We start from the raw sequence: 18,599 nt of genomic DNA on the forward strand, positions 1-18,599 counted from the left end.
TTGGGAAGGTTTGTGTCATGTTTGTCCCCAAACAAAAAACATACTAAAACAAAAAAAATATTTTCCCCCCATCTTTTTCCATTTTCAATCCTTATTTTAAAATGCTGCAGGGAGCCACTAGGGCGCCACTAAAGAGCAGCATGCGGCTTGAGAGCCGCAGGTTGCTGACCCCCGAACTAAACTGTAACGTATATTAATGCAGTTTAAATTTATTTTTGTTTCACTAAATAAGCGTTTATTACTTGCAACATTTACAAACAGTGTTTTTTTAATAAGAAACAGTGAAATTGATTCCCATCACATTTTATTAAAGTAATGGAAATGTGTGCATAACTGGAACATAAGGGCCCTAAAATAAAGAAGCTGGTCGGATCTCTCGGTGAAGTGGCTTGCTGCAGTCAGTCAAATTGTAGAACTGTGTCCATTTTTGTATCTACAAAAAACATATCGATTATCGACGTTTACTAATCGATTTTATAATTGTCCACGTCCGAATTGCGATGCATCTAAAAATCTATTATTTCCCCCACCTCTATATATCCCATTAGGAACAAAAAAAGTGCTATCAAGATTAACATGTCAATGCAAGGATCTGCCAATGTGTTTGCAGTGGTCAAGTTCCTCTATACAACGGGAGCACTCCAGTGATCTTAGGAATTTGCAGCAATAATGTTGGTTTCCCAGGTTTTGAACTGAACCTGGGGATCGGCATGGTGTCATTCCTGGGTCGTCAGTTGAAAATAAATTGTAAATTTAGCTTTTACATTAGAAACCTTTACATTAAAATTATGTACAAAGCAAACTATAACATACTACCCAAGAATTTACAACGATTATTCTTAACAAAAGAGGAGAAATATAACCTTAGAGGAAAATATAATTTAAACCATTTGTATGCTCGTACAACACTTAAAACCTTTAGCATATCTGTATGTGGAATTAAATTATGGAATGGATTAACCAAAGGAACCAAACAAAGCACCAATATGATTCAGTTTAAGAGAATGTTCAAACTACAAGTGTTCACAAAGTACACAGAACAAGAATTATGATGAATATCTTGAAAACTTTTTTTTTTTTAATTAATTAATTTATTTTTTTTGTTATTGATGCAAAGATAATTAATGTATTTAATATTTGTTTACTATGGTGTAATATTTGTTTGTTTATTTGTTCACTGTTATGTTACAGAGAACAAGAACATAGGATAAAATTGCTATGGTATGAAAAGGGGTAGGATTAAATAAGGTCAGCTTCTTCCTACTCCTTTTTGGACATGCTGTAATGAAACAACTGGAAATATGTGATGAATTACATTGTATTGTGTGCATGTTCGAAATAAACTGAAACTGAACTAAATTTGTGGAGTGGAGTTACATTACAACTTTCTATTTAGGTTGCCACGAAAATGTTTTTCAATTCAAAGCAGAGCTAAGAAATCTGTGACTATGTAATCTGATGTGCTTTGAATTATGTCTGTTTAATGTCTCATCTAATGACATCATTATGTAAAATTGCCCGCATTCATTTGCCTGGTAAAGACACAAGTTGTTCCTCGGCAGAATTCCCAACCGCACACCAAGCAAGCACTTCATTGGCTGTTCTGCCTCACACAGCAGAGAAGGGACACACAATGTTGGCTGGAAAAAACAGGAGACAAAGTAGCTTGTTTCAAACAGACGTCCCCATTATGTACATAGAAAATACTTGTCTAACAACTGTTTTATAACACTGTTATGCATTTCTGCTGCTATCTCCAAAATCAGAAAAGTATTAAAAATAAATCCCTCTTTCCCAAAATAATGGGAAAAAACGGGCTTTTATGAGCATTGTGGAGGGACCATATATGCACATGTATGCAGCCCTTAGTTATCGCGGTCGATTGGTACTGAACATATCCGTGGTAAACGAATTTCTGTAAAGTCAGATTATTATTGACAACTCAAATATTTTCATAGAGCCTTAAAAATAATGGTAATAACCTACAATTATTTTATTAAACATTAGAGCCCACGAAACATGAAATAACATTCATCTAGTCACCTTTACCATCGTTTCACCCAATAAAGTAGTCTTGATTGTGTTCTACTGTAGATTACAGTACTCACTGGTAGCCTGGAGGATCCTCCAAGCGTCTTTGCTATAGCACTTACCCGGCAATCCGTTAAACCATATCCAATTGCATTTACAATCCGCAAAGTATGTGAAAATAACAGACATTGTACAGTAAGCAATGATTTTATTATGTTCGTAGTTTGTATTTCTTGTTTACCACTTAGCAATTGGTTGTATTCAGACACATGACTTCTTCCCGGAAGTGAAAACCAGTGGTGGTCAACCAAGCCAAGATGTCTCGACAGCAAGCAGCACGTGAACTATTAATTGATTAACGTGGACCCCGACTTAAACAAGTTGAAAAACTTATTCGGGTGTTACCATTTAGTGGTCAATTGTACGGAATATGTACTGTACTGTGCAATCTACTAATAAAAGTTTCAATCAATCAATCAAAACTATCCAAGTAAAAAACAGCTTAAGTCTTCCTCCAAAAAGCAGATACGAGCAAAAACTCTAACTATAGCAATGGAATAGATCCCTATACTTTATCAAAAAAAGATTATACATCGGTCGCGTTTGCAGACATATCGAACTATTACGCTACGGACGCCATTCTACAAAACAACAGAAAAGCATGGAGATCTACAACTTCTTTGTGTGTGGCTGGTTCAAGAAAATTGGTATCAAGACTCTCCCAGATAAATCATCCATCGTTTTTGCTCGGGGAAGGTTGCATTTCATGATTTAACTTTGCGTTTAAATAAGCCATGTTTGTTGCTGTTGTTGTACGCGCCGTTTATGAGTAGTATGTTTTTCTCTTGTCTTTATCAAAATATAAGTATAGATGTCAACACTGTGTATGTGCTAAAACCTTCATTTATGATGGTTTTCTTTGTTAAAAACTTAATCTTTTTTAGGTTTTACTCACATTTGCTTTATTTTATTTAGACTGGCCGAGTTGGTGCTTTTCGAAACACTTGTAGTAAACGTGTTTAAGAAATACAAATACTAAGATAACACTTAAATGAGAACGTTAAAAGTAAGTCAAACAAACCCTCAATGAAATGATCACTGCAAACTTGTGCATTCTTCCACTCTGCTCCCTTGGACTGAAGTGTGAGCTGTATGCTTTTCTCGTTGTTTCCTAAAATGTTGCACTCTTCCGCTCTTTTTGATTCCCAAGGTTGCAGAGTGTGTTTATAGGAATGTTCGACCATTCTTCCAAAAGCGCATTGGTGAGGTCACACACTGATGTTGGTCGAGAAAGCCTGGCTCTCAGTCTCCGTTCTAATTAATCTCAAAGGTGTTCTATCGGGTTCAGGTCAGGACTCTGTGCTGGCCAGTCAGGTTCATCCAGACCAGACTCTGTCATCCATGTCTTTATGGACCTTGCTTTGTGCACTGGTACACAGTCATGTTGGAAGAGGAAGGGGCCCGCTCCAAACTGTTCCCACAAGGTTGGGAGCATGAAATTGTCCAAAATGTTTTGGTATCCTGGAGCATTCAAACTTCCTTTCACTGGAACTAAGGGGCCAAGCCCAAGTCCTGAAAAACAACCCCACACCATAAGTCCTCCTCCACTAGATTTCACACTCAACACAATGCAGTCCGAAATGTACTGTTTTCCTGGCAACCTCCAAACCCAGACTCGTCCATCCGATTGCCAGATGGAAAAGCGTGATTAATCACTCCAGAGAAGGCGCCTCCACTGCTCTAGAGTCCAGTGGCAATGTGCTTTACACCACTTCATCCGACACTTTGCATTGGACTTGGTGATGTATGGCTTAGATGCAGCTGCTCGGCCATTGAAACCCATTCCATGATGCTCTCTGCGTACTGTACGTGGGCCAATTGGGAGGTCACATGAAGTTTGGAGCTCTGTAGCAACTGACTGTGCAGAAAGTGGGCGACCTCTTTGCACTATGAGCTTCAGCATCCGCTGACCCCTCTCTGTCAGTTTACGTGGCCTACCACTTTGTGGCTGAGTTGCTGTTGTTCCCAAACTCTTCCATTTTCCTATAATAAAGCCGACAGTTGACTTTTGAATATTTAGGAGCGAGGAAATTTCACGACTGGGTTTGTTGCACAGGTGGCATCCTATGACAGTTCCACGCTGGAAATCACTGAGAGCGGCCCATTCTTTCACAAATGTTTGTAGAAACAGTCTCCATGCCTAAGTGCTTGATTTTATACACCTGTGGCCGGGCCAAGGGATTTGGACACCTGATGGTGATCATTTGGATGGGTGGCCAAATACTGTTGGCAATATAGTGTAGCGTGACATCAGTAAAATCCAAGCACTACTGCTACACAATACTTTTTTTTTTTTTTTTACTAAAGCTGAATCTGTTGGAGTACACCGTTTCTAAAACTTATATATTCAGGATCAAAAGTACAAGGTTCTTGATCATCATTTGTCCCAAAGTAATGGTGGTTGGCTCTCACAAAGTCTGATGATTTGCATTGTTGCTGATGGGGAAGGAGTCTGTGGTTCCCATCTCTACGTCACGGATCACGTGGATGGCTTGCTCATTGTCTCTCAAAATGGTTCGGAAATCTCTGTGTGATTGATACTATTTTGATCGTATCTATTTACTCGCAAGTCTTTTGGTGTCATAAATCAGGTATATATGATAATTGCTTCAATATAGAGACAGCTAGTTTTTCCTTTCTACTGGTACTTTAAATATTTAATTTCTATTTTTACAAATAGTTTAACTAATACTACTAATAATAATCAGTTTATTTAATTATCAGTTATTTAACTTAATTATTGTATTTCTTTTTTAGAATGTTTCTTTAAAAAATATCAGTTTATTAATTCTCGATTATTTAACTTATTTTATTATTTCTTTTTTAAAATGAGTTTCTTTAAAAAAAAAATCTGTTTATTTAATTCTCAATTATTTAACTTAATTTTTTTTTTTTTTTTTTAGAATTATTTGGTTTACAAAATAATGATCAGTTTATTTAATTTTCAATTATTTAACTTAATTTGAATTTTTTTTTACATTTTGTTCATCATTCATCCCAATCGTATAAACAAACATTTGTGGAACATTTGCAATAGAGCCACAAATAAGTGTGCGCTAATACAAAGTGATCTCTTCATACTTGTGGTGCTGTCGTGCATCATTAGAGCGCCATTAACGTCCTATATTTAGGCATCGATCACAGACAGTTGCACCTAAAGGCTTTTAATTACAAGTCGGGGGTCTACGGTACTTTTATTTAATCTTCGTCTGCTCCTAGGGATTGTGCCTCTCTTAGGTTCATCGTTATTGACCCGTGAATGGTCTCCTGATTGCTATTCAGATCAATATAATCGTTCTCCATTACTACATATCAAATGTTAAAGCCTGTAATGTCTTATTGATTAAATACTTTTTTATTGTTACATAACTTTAATTATATGTCGGACTTTGATGGAGAATAATTTAACGGCAAGCCTCGACCACAATTTGATGAGCCGCTTTGATTTTTTATATCCCCCATAACAAAGCTCGTATGCTACATAGTAGTTACACACCAACCTTCCAGCGTTCTTCTCAATCTTTTATCCTGTCCAAGAAAGTGCTGATGATGCGGTCTGCTATTCCTTCTCCCCAACCTCCTCCCCTTCCTTTCATGGCACGCGTTTCCACCCTATGAATTATGTATCTGATTAATTAGGCTCGTCATGATTGTGTATGGTCAATTGGTAATTCCCTTCCGTTCTAGTTCAAACAAAAAGTGACCACCCTTTACCTCCCTCCCCCACGAGCTCCTCTGCTGTCATTATAGTCAGCTGTGTTATGGATGAGAGGGATGGTATTTGTTGCACCCCGCCTGGGATGTTGCCGGGCCTCGCACATGGGAATACAATGAAATAACAAGATAACAAGATAAAAGCCTCGTGTCGGACTTCAAAGCAGAACGAGAGCATGAATAGAAGCGTGGAGTCTGCGTGGTGGTGGTTTTATAGCACGAGCTTCCTTCTATGGGGCTAGAACTGAAGATACATCCATTGGATAATGTGTGTAAATATATACTCATGAATAGATGGTGTGGCTATACAACCACCTACTTGACATGCAATCCATACTAACAGCTGAACCTCAAGAGATCAGTGAAAAAAAAGTTTTGCATCAGAAGTAGTGTCTGATACACGTGTCACAAAGTTTTACTATAAAAACAGTCCAAGACGTGTTTATTAACTTAACATGCTCAAATCTACATACAGTCGTGGTCAAAAGTTGACATACACTTGTGAAGGACATAATGTCATGGCTGTCTTGAGTTTCCAATCATTTCTACAACTCTTATTTTTTTGTGATAGAGCGATGAGGTGGCGACTTGTCCAGGGTGTACCCCGCCTTCCGCCCGATTGTAGCTGAGATAGGCTCCAGCGCCCCCCGCGACCCCAAAGGGAATAAGCGGTAGAAAATGGATGGATGGATGATTGGAGCACGTACGTGTTTGTCACAAAAAACATTCATGAAGTTTGGCCAAACAGCTCGATTTTTGTTTCATCTGACATCACATGGACAAAGATAAGACCTTCAGGAGGAAAGTTCTGTGGTCAGATGTAACAAAAAATTTGCTGTTTGGCCACAATACCCAGCAATATGTTTGAAGCACAAAAGGTGAGGCCTTTAATCCCAGGAACACTATGCCTACCATCAAGCATGGTGGTGGCAGTAATATGCTCTGGGCCTGTTTTGCTGCCAATGGAACTGGTGCTTTACAGAGAGTAAATGGGACAATGAAAAAGGAGGATTACCTCCAAATTCTTCAGGACAACCTAAAATCATCAGCTCAGAGGTTGGGTCTTAGGCGCAGTTGGGTGTTCCAACAGGACAATGACCCCAAGCACACCTCAAAAGTGGTAAAGGAATGGCTAAATCAGGCTTAAATGAAGGTTTTAGAATGGCCTTCCCAAAGTCCTGACTTGAACATGTGGACAATGCTGAAGAAACAAGTACATGTCAGAAAACCAACACATTTAGCTGAACTGCACCAATTTTGGTAAGAGGAGTGGTCAACAATTCAACCAGAAGCTTGCCAGAAGCTTGTGGATGGCTACCAAAAGCGCCTTATTGCAGTGAAACTTGCCAAGGGACATGTAACCAAATATTAACATTGCTGTATGTATACTTTTGACCCAGCAGATTTGGTCACATTTTCAGTAGACCCATAATAAATTCATAAAAGAACCATATTTCATGAATGTTTTTTGTGTCCAACAAGTATGTGCTCCAAACACTCTATCACAAAAAAATAAGAGTTGTAAAAATTATTGGAAACTCAAGACAGCCATGACATTATGTTCTTTACAAGTGTATGTAAACTTTTGACCTCGACTGTACATGTGCGTGTCTACATTTTCCAGTAGCTTGGCAGTAGCTTAGCTTCTTTTTAAACGAGTAGCTTTTCCAGTAGCTTAGCTACTTTTAGACCCATGTAGCTAGGTAGATTACATCAAAGCTACAAAGTGAAAAATGACTGCGAATCCAGGCCAAGCAAAACATGGAGAAAATACTAGGGATGATGCTCGAACCCGGTTTTCCCGGTTGTTCGATAAGAAAAGAACCGAGTCCTCGGACTCAAATCCCTTTTTGAGAACCGGTACCCGTTATCGAGACCACTATAGTAAAGAAAAAGAGTTGGTTCTTTATTCGAATCCCTGGGAACGAATCCCGTCCCGACAAGAAATGCCCCGTAGGACATCACAAGAAATGACGTCACGTAGCTCAGTCATTTGTCACGGTGGGGTGCAGCGTGCTGCGGTTCGTTCTCCCGGGACGCAAAACTGACGGCTCCGGACGAAAGCGTGCAGGTAGGAGATGATTTATTTCTCATAAATCATACACATTACAACAGACAGGAACAACATTGCCCAGCTGACCTTGCACCCGACCTCTATGGCCCCTGCTATGGGTGGTGAGCCCATTGGAGGGGGGACCTACGTTGCCTCTTCGGGCTGTGCCCGGCCGGGCCCCATGGGGACAGGCCCGGCCACCAGGCGCTCGCCATCGTGCCCCACCTCCGGGCCTGGCTCCAGAGGGGGGCCCCGGTGACCCGCGTCCGGGCAAGGGAAATCTGAGTCCTTTGTTCGTGTTCTTTATAGAGGTCTTCGAGCTGCTCTTTGTCTGATCCCTCACCTTGGACCAGTTTGCCTTGGGAGACCCTACCAGGGGGCATAGAAGCCCCCGGACAACATAGCTCCTAGGATCATTGGGACACGCAAATTCCTCTACCACGTTAAGGTGGCAGCTCAGAGAGGAGATAGATATATATATATATATATATATATATATATATATATATATATATATATATATATATATATATATATATATATATATATACACACACATGCATGCTTAGGAGCCCCTGCCTCGAAATAAAATACAGGGCCTTGGTGCCCTTCTAACTTGCCTTTGTGCCCTAAAATATGAGCCCTCCTTAAAAAGTTAAATTTGAGGCCTGCATTTGTACATGCTCAGTTCATTAACACTGATAATATACATGTGGGCCCATAGATATAAATGCATGTAAATGTAGTTTTGATGTAGAATTCTCTGGGGACAGCTTCCCCTCTAGCTTAGGTGCATTTAATCAATAGTAACTTGTAGCTTAGCTTACTACATTTTCCAAGTAGCTTGCCCATCACTGCCTCAAGGTGTGTACCAGATTGGGTGGTGATTTGACTAAACACCATCAAGTTTCAGCGGGTGTTTTGTAGTGATGTGCAGCTTGATACTGTAATATCAAAACTGCTAATACCAGATGTCTAAGCTCAAGAATCTATTCTCCAATCAGAATATCAATAATTCGATACAGTGGAACCTCAATTAACATTTTATGACCCACAGCCAGGATAAAATTTGTTTCATTTGTCCATTGTATGCCTCGCAGAGCAGCCATTTTGGCAGCACATTTATTGTAGACAGGCTGATCGCTCTCGATACTTACTGTCAGCTCAGCAGTGCTATCATTACTGTGCTTAGTGTTTGGTGTTTTTTTATTAGCCTTTTTACAGCATTTTTCTAATTTTGCAAGCTCAACATAACTCCTAAAAAAGCAATTAATGAGTGAAAATTCAGGAATAGAACCAGTATCCGCAGCGTTGTTGTACAAAACTCAATTTTCCTCTCCTGCCCCTCACTTCTGCTGCACGCCAAAAATATTCACTGACTAGTAAAAGTGGAGGGCAGCACGGTGGAACAGGGGTTAGTGCATGTGCCTCACAATACGAAGGTCCCTGGCTTGGGATCTTTCTGTGTGGAGTTTGCATGTTCTCCCCGTGACTGCGGGGGTTCCCTCCGGGTACTCCGGCTTCCTCCCACCGCCAAAAACATGCACCTGGGGATAGGTTGATTGGCAACACTAAATTGGCCCCAGTGTGTGAATGTGAGTGTGAATGTTGTCTGTCTATCTGTGTTGGCCCTGTGATGAGGTGGCGACTTGTCCAGGGTGTACCCCGCCTTCCGCCCGAATGCAGCTGAGATAGGCTCCAGCACCCCCCGCGACCCTAAAAGGGACAAGCGGTAGAAGATGGATGGATGGATAGTAAAAGTGGATTTTTTTTTCCAATTATTAATTATTATTATTAACGTCTTAAAGTTTAATAGTTTTGTGATTTCAAACTCTGAGTGCACTACATGGCTAATGACAGTTGATAGACGCTGTTATTCTACACGGACACAAAAGAGTTGACCACTGAGCCTGTTTTTTATGTGTTATAATTTGTAAAATTCAGCAAGTACAAAGTGGCTAAGAATGAATCTAATGGGAGTCATCTATGACTCCCATACAGTCCTCTAAAAAAACATCCAAAAAGCGCCAACAATACTCCATTCACATGTCATGACTTGAATATTAACCAAATATTAGCTATATTTTCACTATAGGCGTTAACGCAAAAAAACTACTTTTAGCAGGGCAGTGATCACAGAGAGCTAACTAGCTTATGCAGATATTGACATGCTGAGCTTGTAAGCTGCTGTATCACCTCTGAGTAGGGCTGTGAATCTTTGGGCACCACACGATTCGATTCATGGGGGTAACGATTCCAGTCTTGATTCAAAACAATTCTTGATTCAAAATCAATACTTTTTAAAAACATTGTGTGTCAGTTCTATAATTAACTACATTCCTTCATAAAATAAACTAACAGCCGGGATAAATTACTATATTATTTAAAATAAATCTGGTTTTGTTTATTAAATGTTTGGGTATAATTTTATTACATTCAAATACAAATAGGGCAACGAGAGAAGTATCCCACACTTCTCTTTTCTAAAGTAAATATGTACAGCTGATATGGGCATATACATCACCATAATCATTTGTCTGAGGGTCTAAACATGTATAACAAAAGAAATTGACTGCAGGTTGAGAAAGGAGCAAGCAGGATACAGAACAGGCAGAGGAGGAACAACAGAGCAAGTCTTCATACTGCGAAACATAATTGAACAGGTTAACGAGTGGCAAGCAACACTATTCATGAACTTTGTAGATTTCGAAAAGGCTTTCGACTCTGTCCACCACGAAAGCCTGTGGATGATTATGAAGAAATATGGAATTCCAGAGAAGATTGTGAGAATGGTGAAAACATTTTACGAAGACTTCCAGTGCGCAGTAGAAGACCAAGGAGAAACATGCAAGTGGTTCAACATTAAAACCGGTGTCAAACAAGGATATAATATGTCCGGATTCCTGTTCTTGATCGTGATGGATTGGATAATGCGAACAGTTAAAGAGGGAGAGAATGGAATTCGCTGGAAGCTAGCATCAAAATTCGACGACCTGGACTTTGCAGATGACAAAACAGCACATGCAGAGTAAAACAACATGGATGGACGAAGAAGCCGGGCGAGTAGGACTCAGGATCAATACACAAAAGACTAAAACAATGATAATCAATGCAAGAAACCAGGAAAAAATCCAAATCAATGGACAAGATGTCGAAGAGGTAGACCAGTTCATCTACTTGGGGGAGCCACAGTTTGTAAAGAGGAAGGGAGCATGAAGGACCTGAAAAATAGACTGTCAAAAGCGAGAGGCACATTCATCAGACTTGGAAAGAGCTCCAACAGCATCACAAGAACAAAACTAAAACTGTACAAGACACTAGTGGTACCAGTATTGCTATATAGGTGTGAAACCTGGAAAATGAACAGAGGAGATAACAGGGCGGTTGACATATTCCATAAAAAATGCCTACGAAGAATACTCAGTATCTGCTGGCAAGATCATATCAGTACTGAAGAACTGCTGGAAAGAGCGAATATGAAGCCACTCAGTGAGGACGTAAAGCTATGAAGATGGAAGATGATTGGACACATGCTATGTCAGGACCAAAACAATTGCAGCATACCCATGACCTGGGCACCAGAGGGGAAAAGAAGAAAGGTAAGACCAAAGACCACCTGGAGGCGTACCGTTGAGAAAGAAAGGAAAGAGGGAGGATGGAACTCATGGTCGGAGGCGAGGACTGCAGCAGCCGATCGTGAGAAGTGGAGAAGCTCTGTGAGGGCCTTATGTGCCACGAGGCACGAAGTGGATAGGTAACAGGTAATTAAAAATGTATATATTTTTTGGAATCAATTAGGAATCTTGGAATTAGGATCTTGCCCCAAGTGGAGGAGTTCAAGTACCTCGGAGTCTTGTTCACGAGTGAGGGAAGAGTAGATCGTGAGATCGACATGCGGATCGATGCGGCGTCTTCAGTAATGCGGACGCTGTTTCGATCCGTTGTGGTGAAGAAGGAGCTGAGCCGGAAGGCAAAGCTCTCAATTTACCGGTCGATCTACGTTTCCATCCTCACCTATGGTCATGAGCTTTGGGCTCCACATCGAGAGGAGCCAGATGAGGTGGTTCGGGCATCTGGTCAGGATGCCACCCGAACGCCTCCCTGGGGAGGTGTTTCGGGCACGTCCGACCGGTAGGAGGCTACGGGGAAGACCCAGGACAAGTTGGGAAGACTATCTCTCCCGGCTGGCCTGGGAACGCCTCGGGATCCCCCGGGAGGAGCTGAACGAAGTGGCTGGGGAAAGGGAAATCTGGGCTTCCCTGCTTAGGCTGCTGCCCCCGCGACCCGACCTCGGATAAACGGAAGAAGATGGGTGGATGGATGGATTAGGAATTGTTACAAATAAGAATCGTGATTCATTCGAAAATCAGTTTTGTTTTGTTTTCACACCCCTACCTATGAATTGGTAAAAGTTCATTTTAGATAATAACTCATGCCTCTCACTTGGATAGTAGAAGGTTGTGGCCATAAACCGAAATGTTGGTTAACGGGGACGGCGTGGCGCAGTGGAAGAATGGCCGTGCACGACCCGAGGGTCCCTGGTTCAATCCCCACCTAGTACCAACCTCGTCATGTCCGTTGTGTCCTGAGCAAGACACTTCACCCTTGCTCCTGATGGGTGGTGGTTAGCGCCTTGCATGGCAGCTCCCTCCATCAGTGTGTGAATGTGTGTGTGAATGGGTAAATGTGGAAGTAGTGTCAAAGCGCTTTGAGTACCTTGAAGGTAGAAAAGCGCTATACAAGTACAACCCATTTATCATTTATCATTTATCATTTAACGTTGACAATTTCTATGAATGTTGTAATTCATCAGTCTTTGTAATCTCAGGGCATTCAATCAATCGCAACTGGACTGTTTGGTTTGTCTTAGAAGATGTTTCGCCTCTCATCTGGCTTCTTCAGTTCATGCTGATAGACTTGAATTGGTCAGATCTAGTCTTAGACTTAGATTGGTCAGATGTAGTCTAGCAGCTGGTGCCAATACCTCAGTCAGCTTCATCAGTTCATGCTCATAGGCTTAGATTGGTCAGATCTAGTTTAGCGGCTGGTGTCAAAACCCTAAATATTTATACCCCAAAAAACTAGGAGTGTGTGCCTGGGCAAGGATGGTTTCGCCCTATCATAGTGAGAAAAACAACTGCTTTGATGCAAACAAGCAATCCTAATGTCAATGCCAACAACAGTTGTTGAAGTGTAACTTCCCCTCATTGGCATTGAGGTATTGCATGGCAGAACGACTGCTCTGGATCAACTAATACAAGTCCAAAATGGTCGGAATCACCCATGTTCGCCTTCCATTCAGTTCTAAACAAATGGCACAAAAGCCATTCTGATCACCTTCTGTGACCAGAATGTTTCTAACTACAGTTATTTGTTGGAGGCTAAATTGCAGAGTCTCTTCTTTTAGGAATGGTTGAAAGGACAGTGTTGTGTGAGTGAGACAGGTGGTGTTGCAGACCACCTCCTCTGTTGAGAGATGGTTTTTCAACCTTGACATAGATGGCTTCCCTCACTCTTCTTTTGTACCATCTGTCCTCCCTGTCCAGAATCTGTACATTTTTGTTGTCAAAGGAGTGCTGTTTCTCCCTGAGGTAGGCAGCTTAGTCTTGGCCAGAAGAGTTTGCCCGTCTATGCTGTGCCATGCGTCAGCTTTGTGGTTATTGTGTTCCCCCAATATATGAATCAGTGCATTCATCATTAAACTGGATAGCATATACCAGATTGTTTTTCTTGTGTGGGATGTCCTGTCTTTAGGATGCACTAGTCTCTAGAAGTGGGGGAAATAATTTATTTTTAGATGCATCGCAACTCGGACATGGACAATTATAGAATCTATCAATAAATGTCAACAATCGATATATTTATTGTAAATAAAGTAATCCAGACAGTTCTAAAATGTGTCTGACTGCAGTGTATCCTCACCGAGAGATCCGACCAGCTCCTTTATTATCGGGCACTTATGGTCCAGTTTTGCACACATTAATTTAATATATGTAGGAATTAATTTAACTGTTCTTATTCCAAATTAATTGTTTTTTTAAAGTTGCAAGTGATAAGCGCTTATTTAGTGAAACGAAAAGAAATGTAAAACTGCATCAATATACATAAATTAAAAATTAATCAATAATACATTTTTTAATCGAATCGTAGCTCCTGAATCGTAATCGCAATCGAATCGTGAGCTGCCCAGAGATTACCACCTCTACCAGTCTCTGTCTCAGGCTGTTGCCTGGTTTGAAGTGTACTGGGATTTGTTGGTTACAAATTCTTCTGAGTTTTTCAGATGGACCTGATACATATGGATTGGAATGATAATATTTTTGTGTCTATCACCTCCTCATCCACTCTGTTCTTGTTACTGTCTTTTTACAAACGACCAGTTGGGGTAACCACAGGAGGGAAGGCCTCAAAACCTTATATGTCTATTTTTTTTAATTCATGACAGTCGAAATAGGTAGGACAAAGTGTTGTCTGTCCATCGTCTGTCTTTGCAGCGCGATCGTCTCCTTTCTAACAGCCATTTGTGCGTTACTGTACCAGTTTGCCAGACCTTTCAAAAATAAATAAAGACACTACAAAAGCTGCCAAAGAACAGTTTTAGTCTTGATAAATCGCATTGCGAGCGAAAAATCATTATATCTGCATTCCCTCCTCCCCAGTATTGTGAGCGTTCTGATAACCAGCATATATTTTTCATGTTCATGAAGACAGCCACGCCAAACGGATTGCGCTTTCTATTTTTCTAATGGCGCAATCTTTGTGCGCGAGCTTAGTAGGTCAACTTTTTGTGTGCTATCAAATTGTCACGTTTTCATACACGCAAACCTTTACTAGATCGGTCCCTCAGTGTTCTTGTTCCAACACAGTAGCTCCTCAATGTTGTGTTTACATGTTCATGTCCGAGGGAGTGACGCTTCCTTGATGTTTTAGCTATTTCCATTCTAGATTTATTTTGAACTACGGTTTCACCTGACACGCAGTATATTGTTAAATGCATATATTTTTTTAAAGTACTTTTGTTATTGTTTCAGTGTCATCAAAATATGTTCATAATATTGTCTAAACATGTCTAAAATAAAGACTTCACCCATCTATATGCCAGTATACTTACAATACTAATAATTTTAGTGTATAATTAATTTATTCGTTCCAGAACTCTATTTACCTTGTCCACACCACAGTAAATTAATTCCTTGTTAACTATTGCACATACACTTTCCAGCGAACCTTCTGATTCTGTAAGCTGCCCCCTCTCAAAGCCTCATACAGTTACCCCAAGGTGTAAATCCTGGACTAATCTGTTTTTCCTGCTGGATACAATCTCCCAGCTCAAGGTGCTGTCAGTGCAATAAATTTACATGACCAGTTATCGATCCACCAATGTGGTGCATCATGGGTATTCTGGAACATAAATATGAAGTATTCATAACAAAGTAATGTTTTGATTGACAGCTATCTTTGTGTGGAGAATGTATGCAATATTTTCATACCAGTCTTGATTAGACCAAAACCTAAGGGGGTGTGGAGGTTGGTGGGAGGTGCCCTGTGTGCTGTGTATCCTTTGGCCTCTTATTGATCGTGGGCTTCAATAGCTTGGTATCGATTGTCCCTCTTCCCCTGCAGAGAGATCAGTCATGCACCTGTCCACTGAGGCTATGTTTTATGCACGCCAAGCAGGGAGATTACAGAGAAAGGGTCACTAAAGGGGCTGTTGGTAAATGACTACAGGGAAATACCAGTGTATTTGAAAGATGAAACGCAAGCTTTGAAAGCAGCGACAACAGCCGTAAGCATTATATTATAGTCAAACCTCGGGTTTTGAAGCTTTTATTTTAGGTATGAAATTTGCCCCAGTTGTTGTATAGCGTCTTGGTTACCGTACGGCCAAACATTGCGTGTAACAACCTGATCTGCATGTGTATATTCCGCAGGATCGAGTGCCCAAACAAAGCCTCCCGTGTAGCAGAGACTGATTTAAACTAAAGTAGCTTGTGTATGTGCACACGTGATAATGCCACACCTGTGTTTTTCAACCTTTTTTGAGCAAAGGCACAATTTTTTCATAAAAAAAATACGGAGGCACACCACCAGCAGAAAACGTTAAAAAATTAAACTCCACCAGGTTGCCGTGCTTTATTTTGAGTGTGTTGTTGTTTTCCTGTGTGTAGTGTTTTAGTTCCTGTCTTGCGCTGTTATTTTGGTGGCCTTTCCTGTTTTGTTGGTGATTTCCTGTAGCAGCTTCACGCTTTCCTTCGAGTGATTTTGCCTGACCTGCTTTCTATTGGCAAACAAGACTATGTCAGTTGTGCGGACGCGTTCCTTCTTTGTGGGGACATTGTTGATTGTCATGTCAAGTACGGATGTACTTTGTGGACGCCATCTCTGCTCCACACGCTGTAAGTCTTTGCTGTCATTCAGCATTCTGTTTTTGTTTACTTTGTAGCCAGTTCAGTTTTACTTTAATTTTGCATAGCCATCCCTATGCTCCATTGCCTTTTCCTTTCCGTTTTGTTGATTTTTGGGTTAAGCGTGACATACCTTTTTACCTGCACGCCAACTCCCGCTATGCTCTGCATATCGGGATCACGACAAACCCTCCTCGATGTGTTCCGACTTCTACAAAGCTATGAACTACCTGCTGCCACCAACTGATGTGGAGTATTACATGGTTACCCTGCCGAGCTCTATACAGCACAGACACTAGACAACAGCACATTATTTGCAGACTATAATTATTGATTTGCAAATAATATTTTTTGGACCAATTAGGTGAAGTTGCATAATTTCCCACGGCACACCAGACAATATCTCACAGCACACTAGTGTGCTATGGCACAGGGGTTGAAAAACATGACATACAATGCATCCACATAAGATTCACAGTGCTTCACTTTTACTACACTTTGTTATAGCCTTATTCTAAAATGGAATAAATGTATTTTGTCCTCAAAATCCTATAGACAATACTCCATGGTGACAATGTAAACATGTTTTCCATCCATCCATCCATTTTCTACCGCTTGTCCCTTGCAAATTTATTAGAAGTAGGGCTGTCAAAGTTAATGCTATAATACCGCGTTAACTATACATTTCAATAAAGGCACTAACTTTTTTAATGGCCGATTAACGCTAACAATTTCTTTTTGACCCTCCTGCCGTGCCGTAGTGGGGGAACTTGGCTGCAGTTCACTTGCTACTGATGAGTCACAAGCGAGCAGAAATGGATAACAAAAAGGGCACATTATGGAAATATCATGTTCAAAGCCATAGCAAGTTGTTCTCCCGACAAGAAAGGACTATTTTTTGCCGTGAGAAGAGACATCCCTGCAGCAAACGCCTGCTGCACGTGTCGTTCTAAAGGTGGGTGGTGGTTCACTTCCGTGTTCAGATTACGGTTAAGGTGCAGTGATAACATAACATTTAGATTGTTACTGTGAATGATTTAGTAAGTAAGATAACATAAAAGCTCAACAGAAATGAAAGACGGTCGGCAGGATGTCGAAAGGAGACTTTTTTTTTTTATTGCAAACAGTCAATCCGACATCAAAACATGTCAATACACTTTCTCAAACCAATCACACACTTTTCCGTCTTAAAAATAAAAGCGCGACACTATACATTTGTATTAACTATGTTTAGGGTTTCTCCTTAATGTACGGGCTTCATATTAGCCGCCACACCTAACAAAATAAAGTAATATAATGTATTGTAGCGTCCAGGAGTAAACAAAGTCTGACACTCTTTTTAGCTTTTACGGCCAATTTTATGATAACAACGGGCCCATTTCCATCAAGTATTTCCTCCGTGCACACACGTCTACCTCCGTACTTCACTCCCAGACACACAACACTTGTTCATTCTCCGCCAACACGGTGTGTTCAAAGGCCATGGTAAAAATGACCACCATAACACACTAACATACACATTAACACCAGCCATACGCACGGGGTTGTCTGGAGTAGAGGCAGCGTGTCCGCACTGTGGACGTACTTTAATATATTCGAGATATCCCCGCGGACAGCGATCATCACAATTTAAGATGACACTGGCGGTTTTTAATGAGGTAAAAGCTCCCAGCAAGGCGGAACAAGTGTGACATCAGGCTCTAAACAGTCTCTAAACACGAGTACAGTTGCTAGTAACACCAGAAATAGATGCTAGATTTGTTGGTAGTCGTTTTTACAACAGAAAAAGTGACTAAAATGATGGCTCCATCTCATTGGATGGGAAGCGTTGGTTTTCATCCAGGATATCTCTGTACATTGCTGCATTCATCTTAGTCTAGTCAGGAAGGTGACCAAGAACTACAACAGCTTCTGTGGAGAGAGGAAAACCTTCCAGAAGGACAACTATCAAAACCATCAATTGGGCCTATATTGTATAGTAGCCAGACAGAAACAATTTCTTAGTTAAAAAAAATAAAATAAAAAAAAGTTTGCCAAAATGCACCTGAAAGACTCTCAGAATATGAGAAACAACATTCTCTGGTCTGATGAGACAAAAATTTTACTCGTGAATGCCAGGTTTGGAGGAAACCAGGCCCCGTTCATCTCCAGGCCAATACCATCTCTACAGTGAGTGAAGCGGCAGAGACATCCTGGATGTGGCATCGTATTCGTATAGGAGGCTCAGGGTCCACGGTGTGCCGAGCAATATCATGAAGTTGTTTTATAAGGCAAACATTGAATCCGTCATCCGTTATGGCATCTCCACATGGTTTGGAAATCTGTCTGTCAAACTC

At 40.8% G+C, this 18,599-nt stretch overlaps 1 long non-coding RNA gene across 1 annotated transcript in view; it reads right to left on the reverse strand.

The window, feature by feature from the left end:
- LOC140679708 (uncharacterized) overlaps positions 1-18,599 on the reverse strand; it is a 39,397-nt gene continuing 20,798 nt past the window's right edge. Inside the window, exon 3 of the long non-coding RNA XR_012051083.1 lies at positions 1-1,640. This is a non-coding gene — a long non-coding RNA (uncharacterized lncRNA). The remainder of the gene's footprint in view (positions 1,641-18,599) is intronic.

The sequence above is a fragment of the Nerophis lumbriciformis genome, linkage group LG22 (genome assembly GCF_033978685.3).
Source record: "Nerophis lumbriciformis linkage group LG22, RoL_Nlum_v2.1, whole genome shotgun sequence".
Lineage (NCBI taxonomy): Eukaryota > Metazoa > Chordata > Actinopteri > Syngnathiformes > Syngnathidae > Nerophis > Nerophis lumbriciformis.